General features: G+C 43.8%; 1 pseudogene; it reads right to left on the reverse strand.

Annotated features, from left to right (window-relative positions):
* Positions 1 to 517: 517 nt before the first annotated feature.
* LOC114683997 lies at positions 518 to 8,378 on the reverse strand (annotated as a pseudogene).
* Between the last annotated feature and the right edge of the window lie 3,804 nt (positions 8,379 to 12,182).

A 12,182-nucleotide genomic window follows, 5' to 3' on the forward strand; every position in this document is an offset into this window, starting at 1 on the left:
GCTCACAATTGACTATAAACTCCAGATTCTGGGACCTGACACTTTCTAGCCTCCACTGGCATCTGCATACATGTGTATCACAAGAACTCATTTAAGTACATAAATAAATCTTAAAAAAATTAAATTATAAGATGTACAAAAATAAAGACTCTACCTTAGAAGAGTGGAGAGATGGCTCTGTGGTTAGGAGCATTGGCTGCTCTGCCAGGGGATCTGGGCTCAGTTCCCAGCACCCACATGGTGTCTCACAACAGTCTGTAACTTGGTTCCAGGAGATCTGGCACCCTCTTCTAGCCTCTGCTGGCACCAAGCACACACATGGACATACATACAGACAAAACAGTCATATATATATATTTGGTTTTTCGAGACAGGGTTTCTCTGTGTAGCTTTGCGCCTTTCCTGGAACTCGCCTTGGAGACCAGGCTGGCCTCGAACTCACAGAGATCCACCTGCCTCTGCCTCCCGCGTGCTGGGATTAAAGGCGTGAGCCACCACCGCCCGGCCATATTTGTTTTTAAAAAAAGGACTCTACTTTATTAATCAGGTTCAGGCATTCAGAAATTATTTTGTTTACTTTTTTAGTAAATAATCCCTGTTCCTCTTCTGCCATGGTAGTCCAAAAGGACTGGACTGGATTTTCACTTGGTCCTTTTGGCTCAGACTGATTAGCTACTAAATTAGATGACCTTTTTAGCCCCTTTCCTTTGCCAGTTCTCCACTCAGTCATTTGAGCTCTACAAGCAGAAGCAGTAAATATATTTCAAATCTGTGGCTGGAGAGATGGCTCAACAGCACCAGCTGCTCTTCAGGGAATGCTGGTGTGATTCTCAGCACCCACATGGTGGCTCACAAACATGTGTAACTCCAGTTCTAGGGGACTTGATGCCTTCTGGTCTCTGGGACATACATGGTGCATAGACAACCATGTATGCAAAACACTCATACACAAATCAAGAAAACTTTAAGTTCTAAACTGGTGGAATATACAATGTATTTGTTTGCAGAGGTGAACTCTTGAACCTAATGAGATCAAATATATGTTCAAAGGAGTTAGGGAGATGGCTGAGTGGTTGAGTGCTTACTGCTCTTGCAGAGGACCTGGGTTTGGTTCTTCCCACCAACATCAGGAGGCTCATAACCACCTGTAACTCCAGTTCCATGGGATCCAATGCCCTCTCACACACATCTCTGGGAGGCCTGCTCTTTTTTGAAGGGAAATGGAGAAGTTGATCTTGAGGATAGTTGAGGTGGAGAGAGGAACTGGGAGGAGTGGAGGGAGGGAAAACTGCCATTAGGATGTAATGTTTGAGAAAAGAATAAAAAATAAAATAAAATAAATAAATTCTAAAAAAAGAACCAAAAAATGTATTTTTAAATGGCTAAGTTTTATGTATTTCTCAACCATAATTAGCATTCTGATGAGATCAAGAGCATCCAGCAAACTACACTCAAACCTATAACTATTTGGACTTATTACTCCATACATAAATCTGCCTCTGTGACAGAAAATAACCAAATAAAGAAATTCTAATTCATTCAAGGAAATTACAAGCGGAATTCACAAATGCTATTCTATTGAAAATTAAGAAGACAAAGTGAATTTCATCTACTTACTCCACTTTCTCTCTTCTGTGGTTTCTCTGGACTGAGCTGATCTATGAACAGTTGCTCCTGCTACTGTGTATCTGCACTGGTCAATATTATTTTACTTCACTATCCTCTGGTATTAGACAAATTAGTTGTGGCTACACCTTCAGATGTCATGCTTCTTGATGGTGCCTTCTCTCTTTGTGTCCTGAGGACGGGTGTTGACACCAGATAGTGATTCTTTTTTTAAGAGGCCCTTTTCTGATTGTAACATTGGCAAGGGTCCTGCAAAGGCCCTCTTTTGAGGATATCATTGTGGAGGCTTCTAATAGGTGGTCCCATTGAAGTGTGTTCTTCAACATAGCACTCACAGATTTAGTGTTGACAAACTTGGTGGTAGCAGTCCCACTTGAGGCTCTTATGCTGATGGCATTTACTGGCACAGACTGAGACTCTTCAGCTTTAGACACAGTAGTGGGAAGTTTCTTGCTTGTTGCAGGACTCATTGTTGACATTTGGAAGCTTTCTAAATGAATTAATCTTAGACTGAACAGCCTGGCCATGATAACAGCCAAGCACTCATTTTTTAGGCATGTTAGTATCCTGTTGGTGCTTTTCTGCAGCTGATTGCATCTTTTATTGTCTTTAAGGTGACATGCCTGGTCTGATGTCATAGTCTGTCCTTGGAAACCATCTCTAGTTGATTATAATTGCACAGCTTGAATATTATCCTTTAAGTTGTATATTTCTGAACGTGTTATGTCATCAGCTTTTAATGAAATGCACTTTTTTCAATTGTGTTTCCGATATTTTCTTCATCAGACTACAAGAATTAAGAGGACTCAGTGTTTCAGAACTCATTTCTTTATAACGAATGTAGAAAAGGTCTGAGTGCTAAACACATACCTTACCATTTCTGTTTTGAGTTTCAGAACTCTCTTCCCTTCTTGGACCTGATCTTCAGATGTCATCACTTCCTGATCTCTATTAATTAAAAAAATTAACTAGTTCTGTATGAAGGAGATTTCTGGAAAGGGGAGGGAGCTTTTTTGTACAAACTAAGCAAATGCTCTACCACTGAGCTACAGTCAAGGTCCCATATTTTTAAATTTTAATTTGAGGCAAGAAGTGAATTAAGATTTGTGTAGTTAGTGAAGTAGACAAGATTCATTTAAACTCTTAGCTCAACGCTTTTCTTAGCTGTACACTAGTATAGTATCAAATGCTACCAACTACATGCAAAATCAAGAGAGGAAATTAAATGTTGTCAATTAGACATTCCAGTAATTCTAAAACAGATTCACAAATTCAGAGAGTATACTAAAATGTGGGGACCATGTTATCTAGTAGAACAGACAAAATCTGGTCTTTTAGAGCTAATGAAATTCCTAACAACTGCAGAGGAAGATTATCACCCTCCAATGTTGCTTTCCTATTGGATGAAGTCCACCTAGGCAGAGGGCCACCTGCTGTCCTCAAAGTCACAGATTCAAATATTAGTCACACCTAAGACTTTCTTCTTGTATTTTGTTAGTTTTTGTTTTTTGAGACAGAGTTTCTGTACATCCCTGGCTGTCCTAGAACTCACTCTGGAGACCAGGCTGGCCCCCCTACTCACAGAATTAAGACAACACTCTGCCTCTGAGTCCTGGGATTGAAGGCATGTGCCACCAAGCTTGTCCTTAGAATCTTTTACTGCAACATCTAGGCTACTGTTTGAAAAAACAACTGGGCATTGTAGCCCAAAAAACACAGGAAATTACCCATCACAGCTGCATTGGTACCAATCTATGATCTGTACTTTGGGACAGAAGGAATTCAAGTTTGAGGCCAGGGTGTTTAGAAAGCAGACTTTCAAAACCAAACACTAACTTCTACAGCACAGCATAGCTCTAAGTCAGTATCTCAGTTCATATACATACACCTTTCTTTAAAACTGTCTTCTCTTGGACCAGAATTCTGTTCTTCAGAGCCTGAAGAGCAAGTAGCTCACCTCCTCTCCTTGCTGGCATCTTCCAAAAAAGCCCTGGAGCTTGTGCTTCTCCTCTCACCTCCTTATAAACCCTTTCTCACCTGCTCCTCCTACCACTTGCCTTCAGCCAGTTGCTGATGCAGCCTCCTGATTGCAGGTGAATTTTATTTAATCAAACACATCTTTGCATCATTAAACAAATGTTCCAGAGCATAAACAAAAGTAACACACCTTGAAATAATATTCTACAACAGGGTGTTGGCCAAAAGCCAGACGAGCACTATTAAAAAGCCTTTCTATCATTATTCTCTTAAGTGTGCAGTGTTATTTCTGCAACAGATATGGAGGTCTTCAGTGAGATGTCCTTCTACAGCAGCCCCTTGTGGAAAGACTGCTAGAAATGCCCCCTGACCATTTCTAGCACTTCCTCTGCAGGGCACTCCAGTCAGGGATTAGGAAAATTCACCAGGAAACCTGCAGGACAGGGAAAAATTTCAAGACTGGCCCATCCTGTTTAGTAGAAGAGAAAGCCCTAAGGAAGCTTACTAGTAAAAATGAGTCAGGTTTCCCATAAAGAAAACCAGGCCATGGGACCAGGATTTATCCCAGGTACATGAACTGGCTTTGTGGAGCCCATTCCCTGTGGAAGGATATCCTGCTCAGCCTTGATGCAACAGGGGAGCCTTGAGCCTGCCTGCCTCAACTTGATATGCCAGACTTTGTTGACTCCCCAGGAGGCCTTACCCTCTCTGCAGAGTGGATGGGGGTGGGGTGGAGGAAGATGGGGGGTGAGCAGGAGGAGGGGAGGGAGGTGGAACTGTGGTTGGTATGTGAAAGACACTAACCCTTCAGGCTTACACCCCCTCCAAGCCCCAGGAGAATGAGGAACTAAAAAGGTAGTTCCAAGGGCAAACTGACTCAGCCACTGAAGGGTTCACAACGCGGTTCCATTTACGGGGCGGACGCTTCCGTCCAGCCACTTCCGCATCAAGAGCGTCCCGTAGCTAGGATACCGGTGGGCCCGGATGTCCCGGGCCAAGGGGTCTCGCGTGATCAGAGTCCCGTGACGTTGCATGGTGATGCAAGCGCGCGGCACCACCATGTGCCCTACGTACACACGTAGAGTAGTGACGTGACCTGGCCACGCCCCCAGCCGGTTTTAAAAGTACAGCGCCATATTCCCCACTCCCCTTCTCCACGCACATGTCTCTCCCACAGGCCTGCGCACTTTCTATCCTCTGTTTCTAATAAACTCTATAAGCGGATTCTGTCGTGTTTCGTGACGTTCCTTGCAGGGTAAGAACACAACGCAGCCAGAAAACTAACATTTTTGGTGCCGAGAACCGAGCGGGCGCTGCCGGCGCTTCCGCCGCCGGCAGCCCGCGGACCGGGTAATCTGCTCCGTATGGGACAGACCGCTCTCTATTAGCCTGAAACGCGTCCAAATTCCATCCAACACCGGACCGGATTGGTGAGTGCCCCCCACTTTCGGCCGGCGTAAAAGGTTTCCTGAACCGGTGAGAACGACCGTAGATTATCCGGCACCTTACACGTGTTCTTGAGACCGGGGGAACCCCTGACCACGGTCTTCATTGGCTACGGTCGGCCCCTATCGCTGGCCAACTGGCCTAATTTTTTTGGCCTCTCCCACGTCTGCAGCCTGAGGTGTTTCTTCAATTAGGGCCACCGCCTTTGGTGCGTCCTGGAGAGCCACGTGAGGCCGACACGTCTTTCCCCTTGACGGAGGGGCAAACACTGTCTGGATTCCCAGGGGATCCTTTCCTCACCGTGGAGGGGGCCCCTGCTTCTTTGGCTGACGAGCCCAGAAGCAGCCTGTGCCTGAAATCTGTCCGGGACCCTGGGGACGCCTGAGGTCTTGGCTCCGGATTACGTTTCTTTTTATTTTTTTCTTTATTTTTTGCCTCTGCTGCAGACATGGGAAACAAGGCTTCCAACTCTGTTACTCCTTCCTCTCCGTTGGGCTGTCTTGTTGAAGCTTTAAAACCTCTCAGTTTAATGCCTCACATAAAGATTTCTAAGCTAGCTCGTTTATGTTAAAAAAAAAAAAAGGAGATGGCCAAAGTATGCTTTAAAAAAAATAACAAAGGGCCACTAAGCGGCTCCTTGGATCCCGATATTTCACGGGAGCTATCCAATCACTGTCGGCGTTCAGGCAAATGGAAAGAGTTGCTTTCTTCTCTCTCAACGCTAAACTGTCTCTTCTCGTTTCCTTCTCTCTTGCTCATATGCTCCTAGCTATACGTAAACCAGAGGATTCTCTGACTCCAGAATTTCTGACTCTAGATCTTGCTAAGGAACCAATAATTAAAATTCATGTTCCATCCACTCTCTCAGATAAAAAGTAAGCTGGGTTCTTATACGTCTAATTCTGCTTCCTTCATTAAACAATTTCAATATATAACTCAATCTTATAGTCTCACCTTTCATGATATATTCATGATACTTTCTAATAATTTACTCCCGGAGGAGCGCAGGCAGGTGTGGGAACAGGCTAGAGTCCACGCAGACGAAATTCATCAGACTAACCTTTCACACCCCCCAGGAGCCGAAGCGGTTCCTGACCGGGAACCACACTGGGGCTACAACACCCAGAGTGGCTGTCTAGCCAGAGATAGGTTTATTACCTGTCTCCTGACAGGCCTCCGTAAGGCTGCCCTAAAACCAGTAAATAATTCAGGATAAGGACGAATCTCTCTTGTTCCCCAGACCTACCTGACTAAAACTTAAGCATCTGGAGAGCGAGGCTCCTGACCCCACAGGCAAAAGAGTCACTTGTGGCATTTAAGGTGTGCCAGGGAAGAGATAAAAGCCCGAAAACAAAATTGCCAAGTGCTGGCACTCGCTGACTTCCAAAAGCTGTTGGGTCCCTGTTTTAAATGAGGAAAAGGCCACGGGCTACCGAATGCTCTGCTAGGCCATCAACAGCCTTGTTAAAAGTGCCGCCTAGAAAGACAGAGTCAGCTGACTGCCCCCAGGCACCAAGATGCATGGGTACATCAAGCTAAGACCTCCAACAGACCTAGGCTTGGCTATAGACATGACAGGGAACCCAGAACGCAGCAGGGAAGCGATCCGTTTCTTTCCTTCTGGACACCAGAGCCATTGACTCAGTCCTGGGAGTCTTGGGATGCCACCTCTCCTTTATTGTCGGGTACAGGGGACAGCCTTATCTACCTCAGCAGACACCGCCATTTAATTGTATTTTCAGAGGCATCCCTCTCACACATACATTCTTAGTGGTGCTAAGTTGCCCTGTACCTTTAATGGGGAAGGATCTCCTAGCTAAGGTAGGAGCGTCCATTTCTTTCCACTCCACACATTTGCCTCCTCCCAGACATGCCAGCAGCTCTCTTACTTCTTCTCCTAGCCACTAACTCTACAGACTCCAAATATGCTTTTCATATCCTCCTGTCTGTCCCACACTGCTATTTGGAGGGAGCGTGGACTTCTCACAGCAAAAGGAGGATCCGTGTCTCAGGCCATATAATGGCCATGCAGCAGGAAAAGTTAAATATCTCCTCAGACCAGTTCTAACACCAGGTCTTTTTTCCAAGCCTCCAGCTGTTCCAGACAGTCTGTTAACCCCTCTCTTATGTCATCTAAGGTCTATTCTATGGAGCTATGCGGACTGTTCACTGCCTCAGCCATGTGACAATCCTTGCCCAGCTCCAATACACATTGGGGATCAGGTTCTTCTTTCCCCTCCGGGTCAGCGCCTTTCTCCCCTTTCCCCTAAGTGGCAGGGACCCTTCAAAGTAATTCTTGTAACCCCTACAGCTGCTAAACTCGAGGACTTTCCTCACTGGGTCCACCTGTCTCACCTAAAACCTTTTATCTCACCTCCATCCCAGAAGAATCTTTCTTCATATACAGTGAAACAAACAGGGCCTCTCACTCTCAAGCTCCAGAGGACATCAGGATCCCCTGCTTTGCCGCCAATTCCAGAGGAATAAGGTACCACCCCTTCCCTTTCCAACCAGGGCCACACAGAGCCGGAGGCAAAAAGGACCATCAAAATATCCAGGCGGTAAGGAATAATGTAATACAGTAATTTATCATTGTTCAATACTCAGCAACTGATCACCTGTGGTTCCCAAGTGTTAACCTAGTAAGGGAAACAGGTATCTTAAAATAAACTACCTCCAGCAAGGCTTGCCTGAGGAAAACAGGTGCCTTACATGAACTACCTCTAATGAGGCTTGTCTCAGAAATTAAGCAAAGTACTAAGACCAGATCTACCTCAGGTAAATGTCACATGCCTCTATCTGGGCAGGCCAAATCTACCTCAGACAAATGCCAACTCCAAAACAAAATAATAATAATTCTTTCTTTCTAAGCTCTCTCTATGTCAACAGTATCTTGCTAAATGGGAGGCCCCAGCACCAGTACGGATGGACAGCCGACAGCCGCGGAACCAGGAGAAGGCAGAACGCCGTTCCAGGACCCCGCATCATCATTCCCGGACTTCACAAGAGACCCTTCACCCTCCCCCTAAGAGCCAACCGACGCCCACTATTCACCTGGAAGCAGTCTTTGAGAGAGACGTCGCCCCCGCACCCAGTCAGCCACAATTTTTTCCTTTTTAAAAGTAAAAGAGTCGGGAATGAAGGGTTCACAACGCGGTTCCATTTACGGGGCGGACACTTCCGTCCAGCCACTTCCGCATCAAGAGCGTCCCGTAGCTAGAATACCACAACACGGTTCCATTTACGGGGCGGACACTTCCGTCCAGCCACTTCCGCATCAAGAGCGTCCCGTAGCTAGGATACCGGTGGGCCCGGAAGTCTCCACCCATCAAGTTCCGGGCCAAGGGGTCTCGCGTGATCAGAGTCCCGTGACGTTGCATGGTGATGCAAGTGCGCGGTACCACCATGTGCCCTACGTACACACGTAGAGTAGTGACGTGACCTGGCCATGCCCCCAGCCGGTTTTAAAAGTCCGGCGCCATATTCCCCACTCCCCTTCTCCACGCACGTGTCTCTCCCAAAGGCCTGCACACTTTCTATCCTCTGTTTCTAATAAACTCTATAAGCGGATTCTGTCGTGTTTCGTGACGTTCCTTGCAGGGTAAGAACACAACGCAGCCAGAAAACTAACAGCCACCCCTGCCACAATGTAACAATGTAAAGAGATTTCTGTTAAGAGATGCCCTCAACTGTGACTGGGATAATTGCAAGTGTTCCAGGAAAGACCACTGTAACATTTGTGTAACTCTCACTCCCACCTTGATATCCCCCTTGAGGTTTCAGGAAGAATATGCATGCGGATGTGACTGTACCCATCCTGTGATCAGACCATGATCTTATGAAATTAGCCTCTAGACATAAATAATACAAGGTTAACTTCAATGTATTTTTCTATGGATTTCCTGATTATTAAAATTTTGAGATATGGGCAAATGGTTCTCAACATTATGCTATGTCCTTTTTTGGAGATCAGGAGGAGCTCCTTAAAGGTCAGACCAGAGAAGCACCTTAACTGCCAGGTATGGGGGGTGTAAGTAATGAGTAGCAGTGTGTCCACTAATTACATTAGGCCAGAGATTAACCCTAGGACTGATGCACACACATCCCTGGGAACACTTCTTGACTGCCCTCTAATTTCTGTGCTTTCTCAGCAAGATTTCTGTAAACAGATCTTTGACAAACTTCCTTCTTCAAAAATAAATAGAATTAGAAGGAAAAGTCACTTTGATGTGGTCCTTTTCCTCCTAGGACCTGTGACAGCCCCTTCTGAGCAACTTCAAAGGGCTATCAAAGGAGAACAAAGGCTTGGCCCAGGAACTGCAATTACCACAGTTACAGGACTAGAATGCAGATCTGAGGAACAGAGTGCAAAAGCCAGAAGTCCAAGGGGTGGGGGGAGAACAGCAGGGGCAGCTATGAAATGCTCTGTCCTGTGGTTGGCAGTTTAGCCTCTCTGTGTGTCAGCTTCTTCCACCTAGAGAAAAGAGGGATGAGATGGACCATGGAGATGAGTTCTGCCATCAGTGACAACTTACAAAATCACTTCCTTCATAAGTGGGACTTTTAATGGCTACAGAAACTGGTCTTCCCAGCCTGTGACACACATGTTGCTAAAGGAATATTTTTCTTTTTATTTTCTTTTGTTTGTCCAGCTCCTTCATTCTCTTTCTTTTACATGCTTGTAGATTTTTACTATGGGTATTAATTCACATTAAACAAATGCAGTACACACTGAAGACTCACATGCTGTTTCAATTGTCTGTATGTGGTAATTTAGCAATACACAGTAATTCAAACTCTTGGCATTCAATCCTTCTTGAGCATTTTCAACATACTATTCTGTAGTCTTCTAACTTGTTAGAGATAGAAGACTAGTCTAGAGACCTAAAGCTTGAGACTCAAAGTAAGGCTCATGCACCTGCTCCTGCCCCTGACTTATCTGCACCTCAGTCCCCCACCCATATTCTCCTTGCTTGTCTTGATGTAGCTCATGAGCACAAATATCCTGCACTGTAGAACTGTGTTCATGTTCATTTCTAAAATCTTGGTGTAATCACAGGTTCTCTGGGAAAATAGTTTTTTACTTTTGCATCAAATGCTCGGCAGTTTTACTCTTCTGAGAGAGTCTTGAAAGTCCATATATTTTAGTGAGTCTACTGACCAAGGTTGAAAAACTGTTGGAAGAAATTCCAAGATTCCCAATATTAATTCATTTATTCATTAAAAAACATTGAATGTACCAGCTAAAGGCAATGAAGGATATATTTCCTAATTATAAAACAAATAACTGCACAATCATGAAAAAACTATTTCCTAATATAAAAACAGGTAACGTACACAAGAGTTGATGGGAGCTGGGCCTGAGGAATGTTTTACAGAAGAGGAAAATACAAACAAGGAGCTCATGGGGATAAACCTGAGAGGAAACCATTCTGCATAGAGAACAGAATGTGGAGGTAGAGACTACTAGCATGGCACCTAAGAATCTTAAAAGGAAAAAGGGGAAACATACAAGTATTCAGAGATGAATATCATACTGCTGATAAATCCTGTACATGTGGTCTGAACCCATTCCTTAGAAGCAATAAAAGGGGGCAGGACTGGAGGCCAACTCTGGGCATCTTCCTCCACCTTATTTTTTTTGGACAGCAATACTCATTTACACAAGGCTAACTGATTGGCCATACTGACAGTTCAGTGAACAATGTGGCCTGTTTCTACCCCCTCTTTCACTTGAGGGATGGAAGTGCAGAAGCATGTCTCGATTTTCTTGGGATCTGAGGATATTAACACAGGTTCTCTTGCTTAAACAGCAAGTACTTTACTGAATGAGCCAAAGAAATGACTATTAGACATAGGAGTAATAGTAATAATTAGATTGGTGCTACACTTTTGTTTGTTATGAATATAATAAAAGTACTTCTAAATGAAGTGTAAAATAGCATAGGCTATATAATGTGATATAAAGTGGAAAATTATTTTAAAGCAAAACCTTACTTTTAAAATATGTGATAACATGTAATACAGGGCAACAATAGTAAAATGATGTATGGAAAGATTTTATTTGAATATAAGATGCAAGGGTTCGACTCCTTACTTTATTGGCTGCTGATGTTGGCTGACCTTTAAACTCTATACCTCACAATGTCAACCTACTTACTGGTTGACATTTACACAGCTCTAAGTTTCACTATTTCCAGAACATCGTACAAACTAGGCAGGATTCTGTGTTAGACTTCCCTTAACACAGCTCTCCCTTAACATAGACAGCAATAACTTCAAATATTGTCATATTGGAGAAACTGAAGTCTCTTCAATGTTCTGTCTTGAACTGTTGTATCAGTGTTGCTTATCATGACAACAAGAACTCCTTGATAATAGTTTTCCCACTTCCACAATAGCTTTTACTATACTTACTATTGAAATTTATTTTGTTAATAAAAATAATGACTTTTGTTATTCCTTTGGTCTACGTGTCCATAGTTAATACTATTATAAATACTGACTGAAGAGTAAATATTGATAACAACAATGTTGGAATGTCCTTCTTACATGAATAGTTATTATTATGGGGCCTTTAAAAGACTATCAGAATTTTTAATGATTATAATTTTTAAATGAAAATCCTGAGAATTGATCCATATAAAACATTTTAAAAGTGACAATCATTCTATGTTAGAACAACACTTGGAGTAAACTTCTTTTGCTCATTCAGTAAATATACTTTGAGTAGCCACTTCCTGTATGCTAGTCCATCACCTAACTAATGAGGTTATAGTGGTAAGTAGACAAAAGCCTACTGGGACTGAAGTATACATAGATTAACAATAAGTGAGACAGACACACAGATAGGCATATAGTAGATGAGAAGAGGAAACAAAACTTTTTTGTGCTATAGGGGTGAGGTGGAAGGGACTTTAAGGAATAGGACCAGGTGGGCTATGCTGAGAGCATGTCTTGTAAGCAGGAGTTAAGGAAATAGAAAAACATGTCAGGCAGCTGCCACATAGAAAAGCTTCATGTTCAGAAAGATGATTGAGTGTTCAGTGTGGCTGGGCTGGAGGGATGAGAAGAGAAAAGTCCAAGTTCAAGTCAGAGATCAAATAGGAGTCTGATCCAATTTGTCTCTGGAG

The sequence above is a fragment of the Peromyscus leucopus genome, chromosome 8b, assembly GCF_004664715.2.
Source record: "Peromyscus leucopus breed LL Stock chromosome 8b, UCI_PerLeu_2.1, whole genome shotgun sequence".
Lineage (NCBI taxonomy): Eukaryota > Metazoa > Chordata > Mammalia > Rodentia > Cricetidae > Peromyscus > Peromyscus leucopus.